Source organism: Phascolarctos cinereus, unplaced genomic scaffold (assembly GCF_003287225.1).
Source record: "Phascolarctos cinereus isolate Bilbo 61053 unplaced genomic scaffold, phaCin_HiC Scaffold_4;HRSCAF=312, whole genome shotgun sequence".
In the NCBI taxonomy this organism is placed as follows: Eukaryota; Metazoa; Chordata; class Mammalia; order Diprotodontia; family Phascolarctidae; genus Phascolarctos; species Phascolarctos cinereus.
In genome coordinates this window covers 200,133,029-200,158,327 of record NW_027555847.1, presented here as the reverse complement: position 1 = coordinate 200,158,327, position 25,299 = coordinate 200,133,029, and the positions used below count along the sequence as shown (strand labels likewise).

General features: G+C 38.1%; 1 pseudogene; it reads right to left on the bottom strand.

Moving 5' to 3' along the window:
• Window positions 1-24,197: 24,197 nt before the first annotated feature.
• LOC110200853 (trafficking protein particle complex subunit 2-like) lies at window positions 24,198-24,607 on the bottom strand (annotated as a pseudogene).
• Window positions 24,608-25,299: the final 692 nt, after the last annotated feature.

The window sequence follows — 25,299 nt, the reverse complement described above, 5'->3', positions numbered from 1 at the left end:
GGAATGAACCATGAGAAGCAGGATAATTCCCTTAAGATTGTCAGTAATATTAATCCCCTCGATCATGATCATTCATGACACTTTTGGTATTATGTAAGGACTTAAGACTACAATCCATGCCATTACTGCTACCCAGAAGACAGTAGATGGCCCCTCTGGCATGCTATGGTATTATGGACATGCTACTACTCAAAACACCATCCATACTTCCACTAGTATTGCTCAGCCTATAGGCAAGGTTGTACCTATGCTGAATGGAAAGCTCATAGGCATGTCTTTCCATGTTTCCATGCTTTCCATGTTTCTGCTCTCAAAGTAACTGTTGTGGATCTGACCTGCCGCCTGCAAAAACCAGCCAAGTATGATGATATCAAGAAAGTGGTGAAGCAAGCATCAGAGGGATCCTTGAAGGGCTCTTGGACTACACAGAGGACTAGTATCCTGTGGCTAACAGTGACACCCACTCTTCTACTTTTGATGCTGGCATTGGTATTGTTCTTAATAACCATTTTGTCAAACTCATTTATTGGCATGGCAATGAATATGGTTATGGCAGCCATGTAGTAGACATCATGGTCTACATGCCCGTGAGAAATAAGGAAAACCATGAATCTTCATCCCCAACTAGAAAAGTAATTTCACCACTGGGGCACCCACATCCCTAAACCATCTCTCTATACTGAGGATCTCTTGCTCCAACGCACCTCTGTAGTAGAGGGAGAAGCATAAAGCCCTATGTTGTGTATCATTAACAAAGTCACCATATTCAGTGGGGAAAAAGAAAGAATGTTAAACAAAACTGGAACAAGCACAATTCTCTTGGGTACTCCACTACCAAAGTCCCATTGTTGAAATTGACAATATCTTTAGAATTCATTCAGTTAACTATCTCTGAGTCTAATTCTCCTTATTTCTCCACCTTATACACAAGGGTACTGAGCAATTTGTTAAATGCCTTGTTAAAATATTCTTGATGTCTACAACCTTGTCTAAAAGGAAATCAGGATTGTCTGGAATGACACATTCTTGATGAAGTGTAACCAGTGCCATGTGATCTTTAATGAAAATTTGTAGGATTTTGCTAGAAATTGAAGTAAAGCTCACTAATCTATAGTGTGGAGAACTTTGTCTCTTCCTTTTTTAATGCAGATAATTTTTCCCTTTAATTCTGAAACTCCTTTGCTTATTCTGTCAATTTTCAAAGATCAGAAATATGTCAGCAAATTTTTTTTCAATATCCTGGGATATAGAATTTTTATACCTCTGAAGTGGTTATTCTGATTACTCCAAGCAATGAACCTAACCATTGTTTAATCTTTTTCTTGTTCACAACATAGCAAACAATTGATTTTTATTTTTTTCCTGGCTTCTGGTAGTTCTTGCTGTAGTAGTTCTCTGTTCTTTCACATTATTATTTTAGTTTCTCCCTTTTTTCATGCTTTAGTTTATGGATTTCTTACATTATGTAGATAGAAAATGTTACCCCCCCTCCATCTAATCTATTCCTTTTTAGGAACCAAGTCTAAGTGATATGTAAATGGTCAAATTTACCTCCATGTTTCAATATCTCTAGTTCACTTCATTTATTACCTTTATCCTATATGTTTTCTGTATAGACCTCACAAATCATGCATTTCATTCATTCATTCATTCATTCATTCATTCATTCATTCATTCAGCAAGGCTAAGTATGTAGACAACTTACCTCAAAGCCAAGAAGACCTGGGTTCAAATTCCATCTTTGATACAAAATAACTGTGTGACTCTGAGTAGGTTAACCTCTCAGTACTCTAGACAACTCTCTTAGATTATAAATTGTAAAGAAGATGCTGACGTGCATTGGTAGAAGGAGTTTCTTCACTTGAAAGTTCCCTGAGAATGAAATCAAAGGTTTTTTTCCTATATCTATCCTGCTTTATTTATTTATTTTTATCAAAACGTGGCTCTGATCATGCCACTCCTTTAATCAACAACCTCCAGAGGCTTCCCATTGCCTAACAAATAAGTAATTTTCATGTATTGAGCATTTTAAAAAGTGTTTTCCTCACAAAAATCCAATGAAGAAGGTTGTCAAATCTTAGTATCATTTCCTAGTTGAGGAGACTGAGGCTTTGAGAGTTTAAATGTGTAGCCCATAGTCACATAGCTTGTATCTGAGATGAGATTCAGACCCAAATCTCTTAACTTGGTCTGCTCTTTTCACTGGGCCAGAATCTCAGGAAAAGCTGTCATCCTAGAATTTGGGGTCTTCCATAATCAAAGCATTCATTTCCAGTTGCACCTTGTACTACTACCCTCTATGCATGTTCTGTTCTATCCAGACATGAGCCACTCTCATGTCCTTGCTCCAGTCTTGCCACTCATATCTCTGTGACTTTGCTTAATAAATACTTATCCAATTGAATTAACTTGAATTTAGGAACATGGGAAATCAATATGTGAATTATCTTTTCCTCTCTCCAGTATTACTGATTCAAAACATTAAAAGATTTGCCAGTGTTTGGTCTCACCAATTTGGTCACACCCCTGGATGCAACCAGGATCAAAGCTAGTCAGGATCTATGGCTGAGTATCCTCTATAGACTGGGTTGAGAGTTTAGTGGCTTTGCATGTGAGGGACAGTCCTCAGCCATTCATTCTGAGAAGGAATGATCAAAGTGATGATTAAAAAAAGATCTGTTATCACAGTGTAATAAGGGGTAGAATCAGTGGCAAGAGATGGATCTGTAACCACGAGTCAGCAAGGTGTCAAAATAGTGTCAAAAGGGTAAAGCAGACAGTTTCAATACTAATAAGAGTTTCAGTCAGTCAATTAACAAACATTTGCTGTGTGCCAGGCTTTGTGGTAAGTGCTGAGGACACAAAGAAAGGCAAAACAGTTCGTTCGGTCAAGGAGCTCACACTTTAATAGGGGAGACAACATGTAAACAACTAAGTATATGGAATTGGAGGTAAGGGTAGGGATTAGCTTTGGGGGATGGAGAGGACAAGAAAGAATGGGGAATAGTCAAACAAAAGGCACAGATGGAGTATTGGGTGTAAGGAACATGTAAATAACTAGTGGTATATATATATTTATTTGTATGTAGATATACCTACATACAATGCATATTCTACATATAAAGCACACAAGATATCCAACAATATGTAATATTTAAATATTTGATATAACATATATTAAATGTGTCATAAATAATGCATTATTATAATATATGTATATTAATGTACATTACATATTATCCATATAACAGAAATATATTATATATGTTTATTGTCTTGTATTTATTGTCCAGTCATTTTCAGTTGTGCCCCACTCTCTATGACCCCATTTGGGGTTTTCTTAGCAAAGACACTGGAGTGGTTTGCCACTTTCTTCTCCAGGTCTTTTCCAGATGAGGAACTTAGGCAAACAGGGTTAAATGACATGTTCAGGGTCACATATCGAGTAAGTGTCTAAAGCCAGATTTGAAATCATGAAGATGAGTCTCTAACATTCCAAGCCCAGTGCTTTATCTACTGCACCAGCTACTTATATATGTCAATTATGTATGTATGAAATATATATATATATATATATATATATATGTATATAACATACATATATATACACATATATTCTAGTATGACATTTTATATTAAGTAGTATAAATTACTACTTAATATGTAGCAAAAGTTGTGTTGGAGTAAAACCATGAAACAGAGGAGATAGAAAGTAATCTTTCGGGGGAAGGCACTATCAGCTAGGTGGACGAGAAAGTACCCCTTGCCAAAGGTAAGATTTGAACTGACTCTTGAATGAAGCCAGAAACTGAGTGTCTGAATATATTTGAGCTTATACAAGATGCGCCTTTCCAATTTGATGTGCTCAAAGATAGTCATGCAAACATCCATTTGATATGTAGCATTTGTATTCACCTTGCATCCCTTAAATTTTGAGTGAGTGTCAGTCATAGAGAATGTTCCATCACTGCTAGCATTTCTGCATGTGGGGAACAGTTGTTGGTCTGGCAGAAGACAATCCTAAGCAACTCAATGAGAAAACAGTGTCCCCAGTACTACCCTAAGAATTTCAGAAATGAGGCCCAGAAATCCTGTAGCTAGAAGACCATGTTCAAATATATGTATGAGACTAGCAACTAACACTTGTAGGATTGGAACTGTTTCGTATGTACAACTGAAACAAACAAACAAACTTTTCTCACCTAGATTTTACAGCCGGATTTTACTGGAGGTTAGGGGACATTCTCCGTATGTTTTAGGATAAAAATGAACTTTTACTCTTCATTTTTCTTCAGCATCTGTAGAGTTATTGGAATTGCCATTTGACACTTTCTCCATTCCCCAACTTTTGCTTGATGGTCATCCATAGTTCTTTAATAAATGCCATATGGAATGTAGGAATAAAAGATGGATGAAATTGCACTGTGGCAAGAAAGATGTAGACTATGAAAATGACACATTGATTGGACCAGAGTTACAATAAATAATTCACCCAGACGCAAGCAGAAGAGGGATATATGTCTGCAGCCAACAAGCAATTTCATAACTGGGTAGAAGCCTGGAAAAATGGAGGTTGAGTGCTAAAATATACAATCCTTTCAGGTGTGTCCTATAGGTCCCTGAACGATATTCTGACCAAACAGAGCCTTCTTCAAGGTGTTGCAGACACAATGACTTATTCACTGCAAGGAATTGTAACTTTCAATTATCTACACTGTACTGTGTAATACTTCTCCCCAACACTGCTACTTCTTTGTTCTGTCAGCTCCCTTATGTGTGTACAAAGAATATACTGTCATACCTCTTAAGTAATTTATCCCACAGAAGAGTGTGATGAAGTAGACAAAAAGGAAGGGCTAAGAATAATGGCTTATATTTATAAAAGGCTCTGTGGTTAACAAAGTACTTTCCCAAAAGCAGGCCTGTCAGAGAAGAGGTTTATTATCCAGAGTTGGGTGAAGTCTCATCCAAGACCTAGGATTGAAGAGTATGTTCCCTGAGGGCTAAGGGCAGTCTCATCAATCAGTCATGTCCTTCAGAGAGTGATTTTTTTTTTTTTTTGGTGAGGCAGTTGAGGTTAAGTGACTTGCCCAGGGTCACATAGCTAGTAGGTGTCAAGCTTGACCTTTGGTAGGACTGACGTCTATGTCTTGTCCCTTTGTATGTCATTCCTCTCCTTTTAGGTTACATCATAAAATAAGAGGAGTTGGACTAGATTATTTCTAATGTCTGTTGTAGCTCAAATTTTCTTTATCATTCTGTATTCTGAAAAAGTAACATGGCAAAACACTGTCTAAAACATATATAAAGATGATATATATTTTTGTTTTAGCATAGATGGCCCCCAATTTTTTAACTGCTCATTCCAATTGCAAATCTGCTTCAAATTTGCTTTGAGAAATGAGAGACAAAAATCATCAACACATAGAGTAGAAAATAAAATTCAAATAATTGACAGGCACTGAAGTACAATTGACTGAGTGCTGGATTTAGGGGTCAGAGGACAGTTTCCAATCTCACTTCTGCTCATTATTTATGTAACTTCAACAAATTACTTCATCTTTATTGGCCTCTGCTTCCTTGCTTATTAAATGAGATGATGATCTCCAAAGTACCTTCCATCTTATTAATTTTAAAAAAAAGCTATTTTAATTGTATAGGATGCTGAGAATTCAACAAAGTATTTGAAGAAGTTGCTCATGGCATTGTTTGCTTCAGAAATTAAATTTTAATACATATTTTGTTGATGCATTTTAATATTTAAGAGTATTCCCTATTGAATCCTCACTTGTCATCAAGCATACCAATTGAGCAAAAACATTCAATACAGTGACTGATTTTGGAAATATATGCATTTTGAAAAATGTATACTACTCTACTTCTCTCCCATAAGGAAGAAGTACTACCATAAGAATTTCAGAGATGAGGCCCAGGCATCCTGTAGCTAGAAGACCATGTTCAAATATATTTATGAGACTAGCAACTTTGTACTACAGAATCTTCATTTGTTTTTCCATTACTTAGTCTGACTTCTTTTCAGTGAACTTTTTTGCAGTTACCACGTACATTGTTCTTTTGGTTATGCTAATGCTTCTCTACATCAGTTCATACCCCCTCCCCCATTCGTCTGAATACCTCATATTGATAATTTCATATAGCACAAAAATATCCCATTAAATTTATATCTTCTAGACATTTTTCCAATCAATTAACCCAGTTAATTTCTCACTTTCTTTCCACTTTTTTGCTACCACAAATTGTCCTTTGTTTGTTTTGGTACATCTTGGGCATTTATTTCTGCCTTTGACTTCTTTGTGATATAAACTCAGTTGTGACACCATTAATTCAAAGGATATAGATAGTTTAGTCACATTTCCTGCATAATTCCAAATACTTTTATTCATGACTTTTCTTCATATCTTTAACTTAGAGTTTTGTTTTGGTTTTGATAGAATTTCCATGTATTCTTCTGCCCCGACCTGCAGGGCCAGTATACGTGGGGGGTCGAGGAGGACCCTGGCTGAAGGGAATGGGTGAAAAGGAGGAGTGAGACCAAAAGGATGGTAGGCAAGGTCTAATTTTATTTTTGAGCATTACAAGCTTATATAGGGCAAAGCGGGGAGGGGCAAAAGAGGAAAATAGGCCTCCGGGACTTTCCAGGGGCGGTGTGGCAACATCTTGCGGTCAGCCCTGACAGGAACACGTTATGGTACGGTTTGTCCCGGAACAAGCTGCTTGGGGTGTGGTGTTCTCACGGGGTTAGGGGCCCACTACCAGGTGCTGGCCTCCAACATTCTTCCATTTTTTTTGGGGGGGGGACGACAGAGGTCCTTCTTATCAAGATTCGATGATTCTATAGAACCTTCATGTCTTTCTCAATACAAGACTGCTAAGCCACAGCTTGGCTCAAGTCAATTAAGGGTGGGGGCTACTGCTAGTAACATACTAGAGAAACATGGAGCACTGAGCTCCAAAAAGCAAAGGAACTTTTTTTTTACTCTAACTCTGATTCAGAAAGAAATTTCGTGTTTACTATTGACTAAAAATCCTTCCATGAAATGTGTTTATTCATCTGTAAAGTGGGAATAATAAAAAGTAATTACTTCACAAGGTAGTTGTAAGGATCAAATGAGATAGTATTTAATATTATAAAGTGCTTTGAAAACCTTAAAACACTATGTAAATGTTTATTATTATTAGACATTATTGTTAGAGTCTGAGGCTTTTAATTGCTCATCTGCAAATTAAAAGAGTAATAGTAAATATTCTCAAAGTTCCAAGGCATCTCTAAATCTAATGGTCAAAAGATAGACTCTATCCTTAACATAATTTCTAATTTTAAAATCAAGAGGCCTGGCTTTTAGAAAACGGATGTGTGCATTTGTAAGGTTCAGTCCCTATGTTTATTCACCTTCCTAGAAGATAATCTTGTAGGCTGGCCAAGTTGATCTCATTTAACAACAAAGAGTCCATTTCTGGAGCATCTAGTATTTAGAGCAAGAATGTATTTCTTTTCATCTTAATTCAGCTTCTTGGCAAAGTTAGCTTTGCTCAGGGCATACATACAAAAGGCATTTAATGTGTTCCTTCAGTTGAATCTAACTGGTGCATCATAATGCACATCTCCCTCTTGCTAATGTTCATGCAGCTGTATGAAATTGATATGACATTTTTCAGAACTATAAATGTTCTTTTTTGACAGGTAGAAATGCTCAAATAAATAGAAACCAAAGAAAGACTATACAAGCAAAATGATAAATGAAGAAAATAGTAGCTCAGCAACTGTCAAGGAAAAACAGTCATATAAAAAGCAAACCAACTAAAAAATAACCCCATAAGCAATTAATAAAAACAACATTAAAAAGTGCTTTCGATGACCGTACACACCACTATGTCGTTTCATTTTAAGTGTTATACCAACATTGTCTGTTTTGCTTACTTAGTGTTTTGTTGCTGTTTGATTTTGTTCTACCAACTCTTCTCGTTTTTGAACTTCCCTATTACTGTCAAGGGCACCACCATCTTTCTAGGCACCCAAGCTTGCACCCTCAGTGTTATCCTCGACTCCTCACTTTGACTTAGCCCACATATCCCACCCATTGCTAAATCTTACAATTTCTACCTTTACAGCATCGCACTTATATGATCCTTTCCTCTCTAGTCACACAGCCACAATCCTAGTTGACGCTCTCATCAGCCATCATGTAGAGTCTAAGTTGTAGACCACTGCAATAGCTTTCTAACTAGTCTAACCTATTATTTTTTCAGCTAGCAAAGTATTTTATTTCCTAAAGCTAGGTCTGACAATATTACCCACCCTCCTTATCTAGGATCTGCCATTTAAAGCTATTCCTATCCTGCCCCCTTCCTTCCTTTACAGTCGTCTTATACTTTAGTCTGCTCCATGCACCCCACAATTCAGCTGTGCCACCCCACTTGATGTTCCTCAGATTTGATACTCCTATTCTCTGTCCTCCATGCCCAGAATGCTCTGTCCCATCACTCTGTTTCTTGGCTTGCCTGACTTACTTCAAGACTCACCTCAAATCCAATCATTAATTTTGGGATCACTTTCAGGAGGTGATTAGCAGAAGTTTTGGCTGCTGGAGTATGCCTGCCTACCTGAAGTTGTGTTTCCTTGAGTTGTGCTGAAGCACTGGAGTGTTTGGCTGACGGAGGACAGCTGCCCACTTGGAGTTGTGCTTCTTGGAGTTGTTCTGAAGCATGATTTGGTGGCTGGAGTTTATGGTTCCCCTGCCTGTGCCAAGGCACTCGAGGGATCCAGGTATTGGTGCTTGCCGGTGGATGTCATAAATGCAAAAAACCCTCATGTTCTATACTGCTACAGTTTCACTAGAGCAAGAGGGACCTTTAATCCCCCAAGCTTTCTGGGTTAAAAGACTGCTGCAAGCCATCTTTCTGCTGGCTCAGCTATTCCAGGGTTTTTTCCATTGGCCATATTTTCTCAGTTTTTAAAGATCAATAAGGGAGAGTGAGAGAGACTTACTTACTCCACCATCTTGTCTCTCAAATAATTTAAAAAAATAAATGCAATTGAATTATTATTTGTTTTATACATGAGCAATCAAAGAACTAAACATTCTCTCTCTTGGCCTCAGAAAGATTGGTGCTAGGCTTAACAAAACAAAACAAAACATGGCAGATCCCTTGAGACTACAATAGAAGTCAGGTAGAATTATTAAAATCCAAACCTTTTGGAACCAGCCTTTTTTTTCTGTTATCCTTTCAAAAATTTAACACTAACCATCTAAATGGGAGGCTTGAGACTTAACCATCAGGGCAAATAATGAACATCAATTTTGGGTCATTCTGAAGGGGAAATGAAGAAGGGCTTTACTGTTCCAGGGAGACAATTAGTAGCATCTACCCTTAAAATTGCCTTTTCTCTTCATGGCAGCGAACCCTGGGGTCTCAATCAGGTGCTTATCCAAGTGATGCAGAAGATTTAGTCAGAGCTTTAAAAAAAGAAAAAGAAAAACTAAAATATAATGGCCTCATTTCTCAGTCTTACTGCCTGCAGCTCAGCTCTGTGCAGAAGTAGGTTGGTCCTATGAGTGAGCAGAATATGAGTCAGTCTTCTAAATTTCTCCAATAGCCTATAAATATTGCCATATACTTTCTATCAAAGATCAAAGATTCCCTTTTTAAGCAACACCACCAAATAATTGAATGGTACACTCCCATCAAAGAATTCTAAAATGAATTGCTTGTGTCTTAGCACATTCTTGAGATATTTTATTAGAGTACTGGCTAGGAATTTGTGCATGTGGAATAAGAATTGGGCAGATGTGAAAATGTGTGTAGACACTAAAGGATAGGAAGTATGCCACAGGGGATACTGAACCTTACTTCTGTAGAGGTAAGAAAGTGAGGGAAGAGGCACCAGGGATTATTGTGTGGATATAGAAGGATGGAAATGTACTTTTCACCATTAGTAAGTGTGGTCTTTGATGGGGAAGAGTTAAAATGAAGAGCAGGAGAAGCAGACCATGGGATGGTGCTGTCAACATCCTCTAAGTTTCCATTCCCTAAGTTTGAAAACTTTGTCACCTCACTCTGATTATGAACTTTTAACTGATATGTGAGACAAAGTCTGATGGAAAACTGAGCTATTCATTTCTTGTAGGTCCCTAAAACTGGCTTAACTTACATGATGTTCACAATATAAATGCAAAAAAACCCAAAACAAAACAATAAAAGAAAGCTGCTCTTCAGGTAATTCTTTTTTTATTAATTTATTTATTTTTAATTTTCAGCATTCACTTTCATATGCTTTTGAGTTTTAAATATCCTGCCCCTTTCTCTTCTCTTCCCTCCCCAGGATGGCAGGCAATCTGATATAGTAATCCATTTGCATGGTCTCAGATCTGCCAGTATTTATTCATGTGACAAAGAACAAGTCATTTCACCTCTATGCGTCTCAGTTTTCACCTCTAAAATGGATGGGTGAACTGGGCTAGGTAATATCCAAGGTCCCATCCAAATTTAAAATTATATTATCTATGGTATCTGCTGTTTTTATATTGTACCTTAAGATTAACAAAGTGCTTTTATGGGTTATCTCATTGATTCTTGCAATAAAGATAATTTATTACACCCATTTTGCTCACATTTATGTATTGTTTTAAGGTTTACAAATCACCTTTCTCACCACAACCTCTGTGAAGTAAGCAATGCAAGGATATATGTAAGAGAACACTTCCTTTCAGAATCATGGAATATTAGAATTGCAAAAGTCCTTAGAGTATAACCCTACTACCCAATTAAGGAATCCATTTTATGTATCCCAGATGGAGAGGGATTGACATCCTAGGAAAACACACACACATATGTACACATGCACACTGGATTTGGAACAGCAGCTAGGTTCAAATCCCAAGTCTGATATTGTTTATATGACTAGACAAGTCACTTAACCTTTCTAGGTGTCAATTTCTTCATCTGTAAAATGAATATATAAAATATTCATCTAACATTCTGTCAGCTAGATCTAAATAATGTCCTTTCTGATTCTAAATTGTATGGTCTTGAGATGAGCAAAGAACTGTGTCTACCATGCTTCCAATGATAATGAACTCATTATTTAGCTAAGCACTCTTTTCCCACAGTTAATCATTTGGGTTTTAGGGCATTGTCTCTTTCTCAGATTGAACTCAGGTCCACTTCTCTGTTACTGATATCAGTTCGATAGGATTGCAATATGGATTAAAGCTTTGTTGTAATGAAAGATGAATGTTTCTCTTTATCTTCTCTCAAAAATATTATGGCAGGCTCAGATTCTTAAAATCCAGCCAATAGCTCCCTAATGTTCAGACTCCTTAAGAGTCTGGCCAATATGACAGATGTTCTAACAAACCTTGTCTTTGGCTGGAAGAAGGCTTGGGTCAAATTCTTTCAGGCAAGACTTGTGTATTCTGATTTTGGGGTGCCAGCACCCCTAAGCCTTTAAACCTCAACATTTTGGAGGCATAGATGGAGTAACTGCTTAACCCCAAGTTCTTCTCCAGCCAAGACTGGAAGGTATGTAAGCCTCCCTGCTCCCTCCTTTCTTGCTCTGCAATTAGGGTAGCTCTCCAATCACCAAGTCTTGGAGGTGCTTTTTTGGGCAGACAGTTACTAGGTTACCTCACACTCAGCCTGACACTTTCAGGCTCTCAGTCCACTAAGTCAGTTCTAGGCCATGCTCCTGGATACACCTTCTGCAGCATAGAGGACAAAGACAGCCACCCTATCCAGAAGTGTATGCCCAGTTCTGTCAATTCTCTCAGCGCTAGGGAGTTGGGGTAAACTGTAGTTGCTTGTTGGTTCCCTGAGGCTTACCTACTCCCTTCCTTCAACGCCAATGAATCCTCCTTCATGGAGGTTACAGGGAAAAGTTATAACAGTTATAACATCTTAACAGGTTCTGGAGATTGATCAGTCATTAAGAAGTTTTGAAACTCCTCCTTACATCCCTGGTCACTCTTTTCTCCCACTCCCTTCCCTTGAGGCAAGAGGGTATTTGTTAACCTCTCTCACAGAAGAAGAGAGTTTCACTGTTTACTCCTTATATTTGATTTTGCCTCCCTCACCTGGGGAAAGGAAGGAGGGGAGAGGGGCAGCAGCTACAGCATGGGCCACACTGGCAATGGCCTTGGTCCCTAGGGCAACTTTTGCCTGGAAGTATCACCCAGGTTTAGCACATCCTGCTCAAGGTCAAGAATCTAGCCTCCAAACTTGGGTAAGCACTCTCTTCTTAAAGTTGTAGTTTTAACTGTTAACGATTAGATGTTGATTCTTTGTGTAATTTGGAAATGCATTTAACAAAACTGAAGTCACCTGATTGGTAATGGGTTTGTTTCAAGTTTCAAATTGGTGAACTTTTTGTATCACTTATCTCATAATTTGGTTACCTCTAAAATAATTTGGCTAATGTTGGTTACTGTTTTAATGTGTAAACTTGCCAAAAAGCTTATTTGGCTTTTAATTTGCTGAGAATTTGCAAGTATATAGAAATCTCTAATGATTGGCTTTTTATACCAGGACGAATTAAAATTTGAGATATAAATCCTGGAAAAGCCTTTCCTAAGCTATGATTAGTGAAACTTGCTGTTTGAGGTAAAGAAGCACATGGGATTATATTTTGAGTTGCCTGATGGATCATAATAATCCATTAATAATCAATAATCCACCATCTGAGAGAAATGGCATAAGCTACTCAGAGAAAGTGATACTGGTAGTGTTAGGGTCTGAGAGGTTGAGACCCCACAAAGACTGGAATACAGGAAGGGGTTGTCTGGAATGAATTCACAGACTCAAGCATTCTTTAAGTCACGTTGGCAAAAAGTTTATTATTACGCTTTTCAGGGGGCAATTCTTAGGGAACATGCAATGTTAGAAGGGTATGGTTAAAGTTTATATAGCATAAAATATAATAAAAGATGTGCCAAATATGCTAACTAGGTGATTCGGGGGGGATCAGGCAGTGGCTAAGGAGTGGTCAGTTCTTAAAAGAACATGCACTTTTTGTACCTACTGCGCAGGTTTTTTACCCTGAGTTCACTAGGAAAAGCCCACAAGCGGGGCCACATGAAGGTGCGGTTTTAGGCCTGCTACATCACTAAGTTAACTAGAGGTCAGGGGTAACTGAAAGTTGTCCAGTCTGCCACCATTCAATGTCTTGTTTGACAAGATAGATATAGGGAGCATACATATATCTTAGGTCTAAAATACAGATAATGAGGAGTCCAGGATGTAGATGATGAGGTAGGGCGGTAGTATAAATAGTCCAGTGGGTAAGAATTATCTTTATGACCAGTGCAAAGCCAGTTCAAAATAATAATTCCTTCAGGTGCTGTTTGTAAGTGCACCAGGGAAAGAGATAAAGGTCTTATTGAGGCTCACTCATGAGTAATTGCTAGGCACAGTGTCCTTGGGATGGGGAGAAAGTGCCAGAGACAGGGTTACTGAAGCTAGGGAGAAATTGGGGTCCAAGCACAAGTACCCAAACACAGGCATCCATGCACCCATGATTTGGAACTCAGCATTGGGAAGAGCTGAAAGGACAATTTTAGCCTCAGTGTAAGATGGGATCCTCCTGGCTCAGTTTACCCATTATGTTCCTTTGAAAAGGAATGTTATCCACCTGGCTATTCCTGAGTCTGGCTGTGGAGTGGATTTGATACTACATGGTTGGAAAACTGAATTATCTGAATCCAAACAGAGCTAAGGATGTTTTATCCTGCAGTCTTTTTCGGTCAGATTTTTGTCTTCCAGACTACAGGCCATTCACCTACAATTGCTAGCAAACGGTGTGTACCAGCCAATGTCACCCCATCATTCCCTGGATGCAGACTGTGCTCGGTTCCAGTCAACCTTCTCTTTGGGACCCGCCCTGAGGCAGGGATACCTCTATGCCCCTTGACAGCAGGAAGCAGTTTCACAAGCCAAGACTTCTGCCCCTTGCCCCAAAAGAATTTGTTTGAGCGGGAATGATGAGGTTAGTATCTGGACCCCAAAAAGGAAAAACCCTGGACTTTCCCACATGGCCAAATCTCTGACATTTGCCTGAGTCTATAATCCAGTCAACTGGCCTTTCATTGTGGCTACACCCAATCTCCCAATTGTGTTACCCTTAACCTAACCTAGCCCTATGGCCCCCCGGCCATTTCCCACCCTTAATCCTAGCTAGGCTCCATTTTCCTTTGGCCATGAGGTCCAGGTCCCAGGCATTCTGTTCACCCAAGCTTACTGGCCACTCCCATCCAGATCTTCCTTAGACCCCTCCTCCAATCACCCCAAACTACTTGGCCGCTCCTAGATCCCTCCCACAGTCTCTCTGTATATAAGGTCCATCTTATCTCCATTAAGGTGCTCAGATCCTTAAAAATCTAGCCAATAGCTCACTAATGTTCAGACTCCTTAAAAGTCTGGCCAATATGATGGATGTTCTAATAATTAACCTTGTCTTTGGCTGAAAAAAAATGTTACAGCAATTCTTCAGTGATAGAGAATTTTAGATTTGGTCTGCCATCATCTGTGTATCAGTTTCTGTTTCCGCACAGTGTGTTTTTAAATATGAAAGGAGAGCACAGTGGCAAAATAACATTTTAATTCATTAGAAACCCTGAATGTCAGTTACTTTTAGAGAGGCAAAGCAGTTGAACTAGGAGACAAGAAAGGCAGAAGCGGCTGCAAACCACCAGACAGAAGGCACCTATCTCTCTGTCTCTCTCATGCTAAGGCTGCCTCTATATGCAACTTATAAAAGCAGGGACAGTCCCAGCCTCTGGGCTAATATTGATTAAGGCTGCCCTTATTATGGGGCAAGAGTGATTATGATTATAGGAAAAATTAAGAGAGTTAGATGAGTAGTAGACTAAGTCAAATTATCTGGTTGACTTTCCACATGTACGTGTATTCATGTTCTCACTTGTGCTTGCCACTGGGAAAAGTTCTTTTCTTCACTAAACATATGTTACTAATCTATAAAATGGAAATAGAATATTTGCACTACTTGTCTCACTGACTGATAAAAGCACTTTTGCAAAGCATAAAGTATTAGGTCAGTTTAGAATGTTTTCATCTTTAGAATTATTTCATCTTTGTATTTACATCTGTATATTTCCTAGTCAACTACAGTTCATACCTTGACCACAAAGAGGCTCTAATGGGATTCTAGTTTCTAGGGAGGGGGCTGGCTTATAACATCTTTAGCAAAATGAATATAATATTTATTTTCTCCTCATGAAGACTTACTTGTTACCTTTGCTGGCTCTAGTTGCATATTGAGTTTCTTCATGCCTATTCACAGTAAGGAAATGGCCTTCTACTCTGCCCTTAACAAAGTTGTACTCTGTCAGATCAGTTCAAGCTAGAGGTCTCATGGAGGAAAAGCTCTCTAGAGAAATCATGCCCATTCTTATTTCCTTTTCTAAAAATAATAGCACTTTAATATCAAACATTCGTTTCCCTTTCAGAAAGAGAGAGAGGGGAAGAGAGGGAAAACTTCTGTGTTACTTAGGCATAATCAAGCAACATATTAACCATATTAAATAAACCTATTATGTTAACATACTTCCACAGCAGTCACATCCAAAAATGGATTTCTCATTCTGTATATTAGTTCATCATTTCTCTGTCATGAGGTAGATGATGTTATTCTTTGTCAGTCATTTGGAACCATGGTTGATCATTTAGCTGATCAAAGTTTTTAAGCCTTTCAAAATTATTACTTTACTAATAGTGATGTTATAGTATAAATTATTCATCAGGTTCTACTCACTTCACTTTTTATCAATTCACGGTAGTCTTGGTTTTCATGTCTCTTTGAAACCATCCTTTTCCTGATTTTTAATAGCATAGTAGTATTCCATTACTTTCATATGCCAATCTTGTTTAGCTATTTCTCAATTGATAGGCATCTCCTTATTATCCAGTTTTGCAAGCACAGAAAGAGCTACTATGAACATTTTTGCATATATGGATCCTTTTCCTCTTTGTTTTATCTCTGATGTATAGAACTAGCTGGGTCAAGGAGGAGCATGCACTATTTAGTAAGTTTTTGTACCTAATTCCATATTGTTTTCCAGAATGGTTAAACCCATTTATTATTCTACCAACAGTGCATTAACATGCCATTTTCCTGCAGTTCTTCTAACATTTGTCATTTTCTTTTTGTTATTATTATTGACAGTTTGAGGGGTGTGAGGTGATACCTCAGTGTTCCTTTAATTTGCATTTCTCCAGTAATTAATTTTTGGAGCATTTTTTCCATATCTCAGTAACCTGGATTTCTTTCCTTGAGAAAGGCATACTAGCTTCTTTACATGAGAATGCCTAAAAATAAAGAAAGGAACCCTGAGGTGCACAACGTAGTGAGTGATTCAGATTTAGTTCAAGTCCTTCGAACTGTTCTTGGACATGACTCAGTAGCCTGTGCAGCTAGAGAATGAGAATCACAGGAGTGAATCATTCCTACCAGCACAAATGGGGCTAAATACACAGGAAAGCAGCTTCAGATTTTCCTAGCTCTCAGAGAGAAATGGTTCAACAGTTATTCAGTCAGAATTCCCACTGGTTCTCACTGAAAAGCCTCTGCATGCCTAGTGAAGCTCACCCACATTTCAATTACCATAGCACATTACAAGATGGCTAATTAGGTTGGTGCCTACTGTGGGCTTTAATAGATACACCACATGTAAACATCCCTTAATTGGCATAACTGAACAACGTTATCTTGTTTAATATTTGATTATTATTATGCATGTAAGTTATTTACCCTTATGACATTAATGATTTTCTTGTGCAATATTTCTAGGTTCTTGAGCTAGAATAAATCCATATTCTGTCATAGTCCTACTCCCTAGGAGTATAAAATTGCTTTTTTCAGAGAGAGAGAGACACAGGGGTGTATGTGTGTGTGTGTGTGTGTGTGTGTGTGTGTGTGTGTGTGTGTGTGTGTGTACATGAACAAGGAACTCAGATACAGTCATTGAGAAGACTGACCCTAAAGAGAAGGGACTAGACTTTTCTCATAATCTTTGGCTCATTATCACCTCACCAGCAGTTATGGGGATTAATAGGTTGCCTTAATCCGTATATAAAGTATTAGTTATCAGTTATAGAATGGCTATCTAGTTCCTCCTTCAAAAAGGACATTTTTAAAACAAAAAAACACTGAAAAATCAAGCATTAGTAAATACTTAAAATAAGACACAGTAACCCATGACTCCTGTAATACAGTCCCAGAAGGTTAATGCCTAAAATATGAAATATTTTGTGCGATTACTGAACAAATATTTCAGTTGACTTTTGGAATTGTGCTGTCTGAGCAATTCACTACAGGTAATTTTCTTCTCATTTTTCCTAGAAGTGGACATCTTTTCCTCTGAGAAGGACAACTGGCATCTGGATTTCTCTTTTGTAACTTAAATTTTATTTTAATTTCATGCTTTCTTTCTCTTCTCACTGTGAAAGCAACCTATTACAAATGTATAGACAAGCAAAATAAATTCCTACAATCATCACATACAAATAACATGTCTTGATTTGTACTCTGAATCCATCACCTCACTGTCAGGAGATAGACATCATTCTTTGGGAATCATGATGAACATTATGTTGACTGCAGTCCCTAATTCTTTCAAAGTTGTTTGTCTTTACAACATTGTTGTTATCGTATAAATTGTTCACCTGGTTCTGCTCACTTCACTTTGAACTATTTCATACAAGTCTTCCCAGGTTTTTCTGAAATCATTCTCTTCATCATATCTTATAGTATGCTGATATTCCAACACTATAACTTGTTCAGCCATTCCTCAATTGATAGGCATCCTCTCAGTTTTGAATTACTTGCCACCACAAAAAAGAGCTGCTATGAATATTTTTGTACAGTTCCTCATTTTCTTTTATCTCTTTAGGGTATGCACCTAGTAGTGTTATTGCTCAGCCAAGGTTATTCACAGTTTAGTAACTTTTGAGGCATAGTTTCACAGCTGAACTCAGTGTCTCTGGCTCATGAGAGAGCTGCCAAAGATAGTACTCTTATGGTAAATGAAGCCAAGATGGGGGAGTAAAGACTGTGACTTGCTTGAGCTCTCCCCTAAACCCCTCCAAATACCTATAAAAATGGCTCTGAACAAATTCTAGAGCAGCAGAACCCACAAAAAAGAGTGAAAGAAATTTCCAGCCCAAGACAACCTGGATGGTTGATTGGAAAGGTCTATCACACCAGTCTGAGAGAGAACCACAGTTCAGCATGGGCCCCACGGGCAAAGACCAGGCCTCAGCAAACCTGGAGCAGGCCTGTGAATCATCAACAGCTGTGGCAGTTTTCACACTTCTCAAACCACAAACACCAAAGACAGCTTAGAAGATCAGTAGGAATGGTCTGTCAGACCTCAGTGAGGGAAGATGTTGGTTAGGCCCCAGTCCTGGCTCAACCCCAAGTCGGTGGCTGCTTCCTGAGCTCTCTGCCCAAAGACAGAGGGAGGATCAAGTTGCTGCTCAGAGGGGGATTGCAGGGATCTCTTTGGTGGTGCTAAGGCAGGATTATCTTTCTTTGCCCATGCTTGGATCATGGGTGCTATTTTGGGGCGAGGAGGAGCATTGGCGTTGCAGAGGTTGTGGTGGCAGTGGAGAGAGAATCCTCCTCACAGTTCTAAGGCAAAAAAGAGTGTGATCACTCATAGACCAGAGCACAGGCCAGGAAAGGAGTAAACATCTTACTCTTGATCATACCACCTTGGAAGAACTGAAAATTTACAGGTCCCTAGAAGTATCTCTGAAAATAGCTGCACAAAATACCTGAAGCTTGTGACAGTACATTCTCCACACTGGAAGCAGACCCCTACCTTAACAAAGAGTTTAAAACTCAAGTAATTGGCTAGGATCATGAGCAAACAGTACAAAAAAAAAAGTCAGACCATAGAATCTTTCTTTGGTGACAAAGAAGATCAAAATATGCAAACAGAAGAATACAATGAAGTCAAAGCTCCTACATCCAAAGACTCAAAGAAAAATATGAATTGGTCCCAGGCCATGGAAGAACTCAAAAAGGACTTTGAGAACCAAGTAAGAGAAGTAAAGGAAAAACTGGGAAGAGAACTGAGAGTGATGCAAAAATATCATGAAAAACAAGTCAACAGCTTGCTAAAGGAGACCCCAAAAATACTGAAGAAAACACCTTAAAATATACTAACCCAAACGGCAAAAAAGTCCAAAAAGCCAAAGAGGAGAAGAATGCCTTCAAAAGCAGAATTGGCTGAACAGAAAAGAAGTCCAAAAGCTCACTTAAGAAAATACTTCCTTAAAAATTAGAATGGAGCAATGAAAGCTAATGACTTTATAAAAAATCAAGACATTATAAAACAAAACCAAAAGAATGAAAAAAAAATAGAAGACAATATGAAATATCTCATTGGAAAAACAACTGACCTGGAAAATAGATCCAGGAGAAAGAATTTAAAAATTATTGGACTACCTGAAAGCCATGATCAAATAAAGAGCCTAGACATCATCTTTCAAGAAAGTATCAAGGAAAATTGCCCCAATAATCTAGAACCAGAGGGTAAAATAGAAATTGAAAGAATCCACTGATCACCTGCTGAAAGAGATCCCCAAAGGAAAACTCCCAGGAATATTGTAGCCAAATTCCAGAGTTCCCAAGGAGAAAATATTGCAAGCAGCCAGAAAGAAACAGTTCAAGTATTTTGGAAACACAATCAGGATAACCAAAAATTTAGCAGCTTCTACATTAAGGGATTGGAGGGCTTTGAATATGATGTTCCAGAGGTCAGAGAAGATAGGATTACAGTCAAAAATCAAATACCCAGCAAAACAGTGTAATCCTTCAGGGGAAAAATTGGGCTTCATTGAACTAGAAGATTTTCAAGCATTCTTGATGAAAAGACCAGACCTGAATTGAAAATTTGACTTTCAAATACAAGACTCAAGAGAAGAATAAAGAGATAAATAGGAAAAAAGATATCAGAAGGGACTTATTAAGGTTGAACTGTTTACATTCCTACATGGAAACATATTTGTAACTCATGAGACCTTTGTCAGAATTAGAGTAGTTGGTGGGGAAAAAATTATATGTATGTATGTATGGGGAGAGAGAGAGATTGAGAGAGAGGTCGATAGATGGCACAGGGTGAGTTGAAGATAAAGGGGTGATATCTGGAAAATAAAATTAAGGGGTGAGTGAGGATTACGCTGGGAGAAGGAGAAAGGGAGAGGTAGAATGGGGTAAATTATCTCACATAGAACAGACAAGAGAAGTCTTTTACAGAGGAGGGGAAAGGGGGGAAGGTGAGAAAGAATGAGTGAATCTTATTCTCATCAGATTTAGCATAAGGAGGGAATAACATAAACACTCCATTGAGTATGAATTTCTTTCTTATCCTACAGGAAAATAAGGGGAAAGGGAATAAGAGAGCAGGGGGGATGATAGAAGGGAGGGCAGATTGGTAAAGGAGGCAATCAGAGGCAAACACTTCTGAGGAGGGACAGGGTCAAAGGAGAGAATAGAATAAATGAGGGGCAGGATAGGATGAAGGGAAATATAGTTAGTTTTTCACGACATGACTACTGTGGAAATGTCTTACACGACTACACATGTATAACCTGTATCAAGTTGTTTGCCTTCTCAATGAAGGTGGGTGGGGAGGGAGGGAGGGAGAAAATTTGGAACACAAAGTTTTAAAAACAAATGTCAAAAATTCTTTTCATATGCAAGTGGGAAGTAAGATGTACAGGAAATGGGGTATAGAAATCTATCTTGCCCTGCAGGAAAATAGAAGGGGAAGGAGATAAGAGAAGCGAGGGTGATAGAAGGGAGGGCAGTTTAGGGGAAGGAGTATTCAGAATGCAAGCCATCTTGTGGTTGAGTGAGAGATGAGATGGGGAGAAAATTTGGTACTCAAAATCTTGTGGAAGTGTTTGTTGAAAACTAAAAATTAATTTATAAATTTTAAAAAAGAAAAAAAACAGTTTCAAGAAGATATCAAGGCTCAGAGAGAACAATAAATCATAGAGAGTTGAGAGAGAATGCCCTTTGTGAGCAAAAGTGTGCTGGAGCCGTCCTTTATTCTCTATCCTTCTCACACCCAATTAGCCAACTATTTCCAAATCTTATAATTTCTGCCTTCTCCATATCTCTCATTATTTCCTTGTCTCCAGTTGTGCAGTCTTCTTTTTCAGTCATGTCCAACGATTTGTGACTCCATTTGGGGTTCTCTTGTCAAAGATACTGGAGTAATTTGACATTTCCTTCTCTAGCTCACTTTACAGATGAGGAAAGTGAAGCAGATAAGGTTAAGTGACTTGCACAGGGCCACAGAGCTAGTAAGTATTGTCAGGAAGATGAGTTCCTGACTCCCAGCCAATACCTCTCTATCCATTGTGCCACTTAGCTACCCCACATAGACATCACCCACATCCAAGCCTTTATCTCCTCTCACCTGCAACATTGCAATATCATTCTCATTCTTCCCCTTCCTTCAAGTCTTTCTCCGTTCAAATACATTCTCCACTCACCTGCCAAAGTGATTTTTCTAAAGCATAGGTCTACCATGTCATACTTCTCCTACTCAGTAAACCCCAGTGACTCCTCATTATCTCTAGGATCAAATGCAAAATCCTCTGTTTGGTTTTTAAAGCCCTTCATAATATGCCCCAATACTACCTTCTTACAATTTACTCCCCTCTTACCACTTTACAATGCAGCTTCACACATGTACTTGCTATTCGTCATGCATGTCACGCTATCTCTGGATTCTTCCTTTGAACTGGCTATACCTTACTGTCTGGAATGTTCTTTCTCCTCACCTCTGCCTCATATGTCATTTTTGGCTTTCTTCAATACTCAGCTCAAATCTTATCTTCTGAGAAAAACATTTCATCCTGCTGAAATCATCTTTCCTTTTTTTATTACCTGTTAACTACAGTGCTCTGCATATATCTTGTTTGTACATGGGGCCATCACCAGTCATCTTGCCATAGGACTCTGATGGCTCTGGAGGAGAGAGTGATGCATAGCTCTGCCTCACTTATATCCAATTCACTCGTAGATCAAGACATCACCCTTTGATGTCATTGATTCTCTTTGAGAATGAAGGACAAACGGTAACAATGTTTGTACATAGCGGTTTGTATGTTGCCTCCTCCATTAGCTGATGAGCTCCTTAAGATCAGGGAACTATTTTTAACTTTCTTTGTATCCCCAGAATTTTGCCCAGTGAGTGGCACATAGTAAGCTCTTAACAAATGTTGACTCACTGACTATTAGATCTCTGCTGTGTTCAAGGTGTGGCCTGTAAGAGAGTAGGAATTTGTACAAGACTATATGGAAAGGTAGGATAAACAAAGGATCTTAGCTACAGCTATAGTAATGACCAATATCAGTGCCCCACTAGCAGAATCATTTCCAACACCTCTTCAGCCAGGTGGTGGTGTAAACCAGTACAGGTGAACGTCCTTTTGTGTAACTGCTCAAAGATCTACTTGACTTTTTAAGTAGCTTATTTCCTTCATCATCTGTTTCTTATGTTTCCTGGCTGAACTCAAATCTCATCTTCTGAAGGAGACTTTTCCAGGTACCTCCTTGGTCACCTTTTAGATTACCTTCCACCTACTACCTCTCCATACATCGTGTATGTACCTAACAATTTACATGTTGTCTCTCTTTTTAAAATGTGAGGTCCTTAAGGACAGAAACCCTGTCTTTGCCTTTCTTTATATCTCCCCCACTCCATGTTCAGCCAAGCATCTGATACATAATGCTTAATAAATGTTTGTTGACTGACTGCGTACATAAGGGTGCTCTGTGATCTGAATAAAGGGGACTGCAGTAGATAGAGCACTGGGCTTGGAATCAGGAAGACTCATCTTCTTGAGTTCAAATCCTTGTTTAGACACATTCAGTGTGACCCTGGGCAAGTCACTTAGCCCTGTTTGCTTCAGTTTTCTCATATGTAAAATGAGAAGGAAATGGCAAACTACTTGAATATCTTTGCCAAGACAACCCCAAATGGGTTCATGGAGAGTTAGACATGACTGAAATAACTCAATAACAACCTTGATTAGTATCTTTGAAGCCTATATCCTTATCTGTGCAGTGATGCTGTAAGATTCTCCTACAGGTGCCCATTTTACAGTCATTTTGGGGCTTCCCCATGCTCTTGAATGAATGAGCATAAATGTCTCTTCAATAAAAGTTCTTTTTTTTAACTTAAAAGTTCCTTTTTATTATATTGTATTCAGTAATACTTTTCCAGGCATTTGTAGTTTTTCCAGGGACTGTTGGGTTATGGTCATGTCATCTGTTTACAAACATAATGCAATTTATAGAATAAGATTCTGTACTTTGTACAATGCAGAAACTCCCAGGCAACTTTTCTAATTATAGTCTTCTCTATATGCTTACTATCAAACTGCTAAAATTTAATTTAATTCAGATTATTCTTGAAAGCTAAAATATTCAAATAACTCTAATACCTTTACAAAAGTATGAAATTATTTTAGCAAGAGGAAATGCAGTTATCATTCTTGTTACTCTTGTTGAGGAAAGAAAACATCCTCAAGATTCCAGATACATTACAAAGATAAAAAATTATGCAAAGGTGTACTGTTTACATAATTAACTTGTAGTCTCAACAACCATTTCATTTCATTTATAGGTAGAATGTTATATTTATGCTCTAAGTTTTCTGTTTTGTGAATATTACTACCAGGCTTGATACTTGATGCTCTCAGATAAATACTTAGTACAAAATTTGACAAACAAAAAAATCTTTTCTTTTCTTCAGCACTATGAATATTGCCTATATTCATAAATAAAAGATCCATGTGTATTCTGTAAATTTAATTTCTATTGTGAGCCAATTTTTATATTTCAGTTTAAGATCTGTTAATCAAATCAACAATGTGACATTTGCCTAATTTATATTTTAATTAAAATTATATTAGACTAGTCAAAGTAGAATCTACTAAACAATTTTTAATGCCAAAATAATTGTCAGGGCACTTCATCTAAATATGGTATTTTTCAAAAGTGTAAGTTATGTTGGTTGGATCATCTGCAAAATTGACAACAAAAGGTGGAAGTTTAGAAACCCAAGACTAGATGGTAGACTTGATTGGCTCTTACTTACCATGCATACTCTGATATCACATATTTAAGAATTTTTCTATGTTCAGCTTAGAAGGTTTTTCTTCCCGTTTCTGTCAAATGCACTTGATTGAATGGGTGAATTTGGTTCATAAAATGGATTCATTGCAAATTTTATATATAAATCATAGCCATCACTAAAGAAGTTCTTTATTCTATCTTGTTGTCTTACATCATGAAGCCTAATAAATCTTATATGGTCTGCAGTAACAAAAGCAGAAATGAACTACTCATTGAATTTGTCCACAACTTTCAGGTACATATTGTTAGACAGCCACATATTTTCATCTATTAGGTCAAGGGGTGCATGAGCTATGAACTGATTCTGATGACGATGATCATCCTTAGATTCCACTTTTCCAGCTGATAAAAATCCATTTCAAAAACTGGATCACCATGATGGCCTACAATTACAAGGTAGAGGCTTCCAGACATTGTCTCTAATGTACAGGTCCTGTGGGCAGGACGAGGCACCTGTACCAACTGCAGCAGCCACCACTCTCCTTAGCCAGACAGGCTCAATAAAAGTTCTTTTTTGCTGAAACATTGTGAATCTCATTGACCTAGAGCTCCCATAATTTGAACCCAAGTTTTCTACAGGTTGCCCCTGCTTCACAGGGTAGTTGTGAGTATCAACTGAGACAATGTAGGTAAACCTTATGAAAATCTTAAAGATTATTATCAGCAACAGTAAAAATATCACAGAGTGGCATAATGGTTGATGACCAAATCTATGGCAGAGAACATAATCCTATGGATTAGCATAAAATGACATACTGTTGGATGGTGGTCTCAGTCCTACCACTAAAAGAATGCTTACTAATCAGATGAACTGGAATGCTTTGCTTTTCCTTGTATTGTTATTAAGTGCAGCATTTTAAACTATTGCACTGTATAGCAAACAAAGCTACACAGCATTTATTTTTCAGTTAGCCAGAAATTGAAACAGAGAACTTTACATTTTCTATTTCAGAAATTAGGTGAGAAAAGAAATGCTTAGTGCTAGAGCTGGATATTCATTTCCTAGACTACTGAAGCAAGGGTGGCACATGAAATGTTTCAAATTGCCTACCCTTCAGTTTTGTCTACAATTCTTCCCCTTGCTTGGTGGTAACCAGAGTATATAG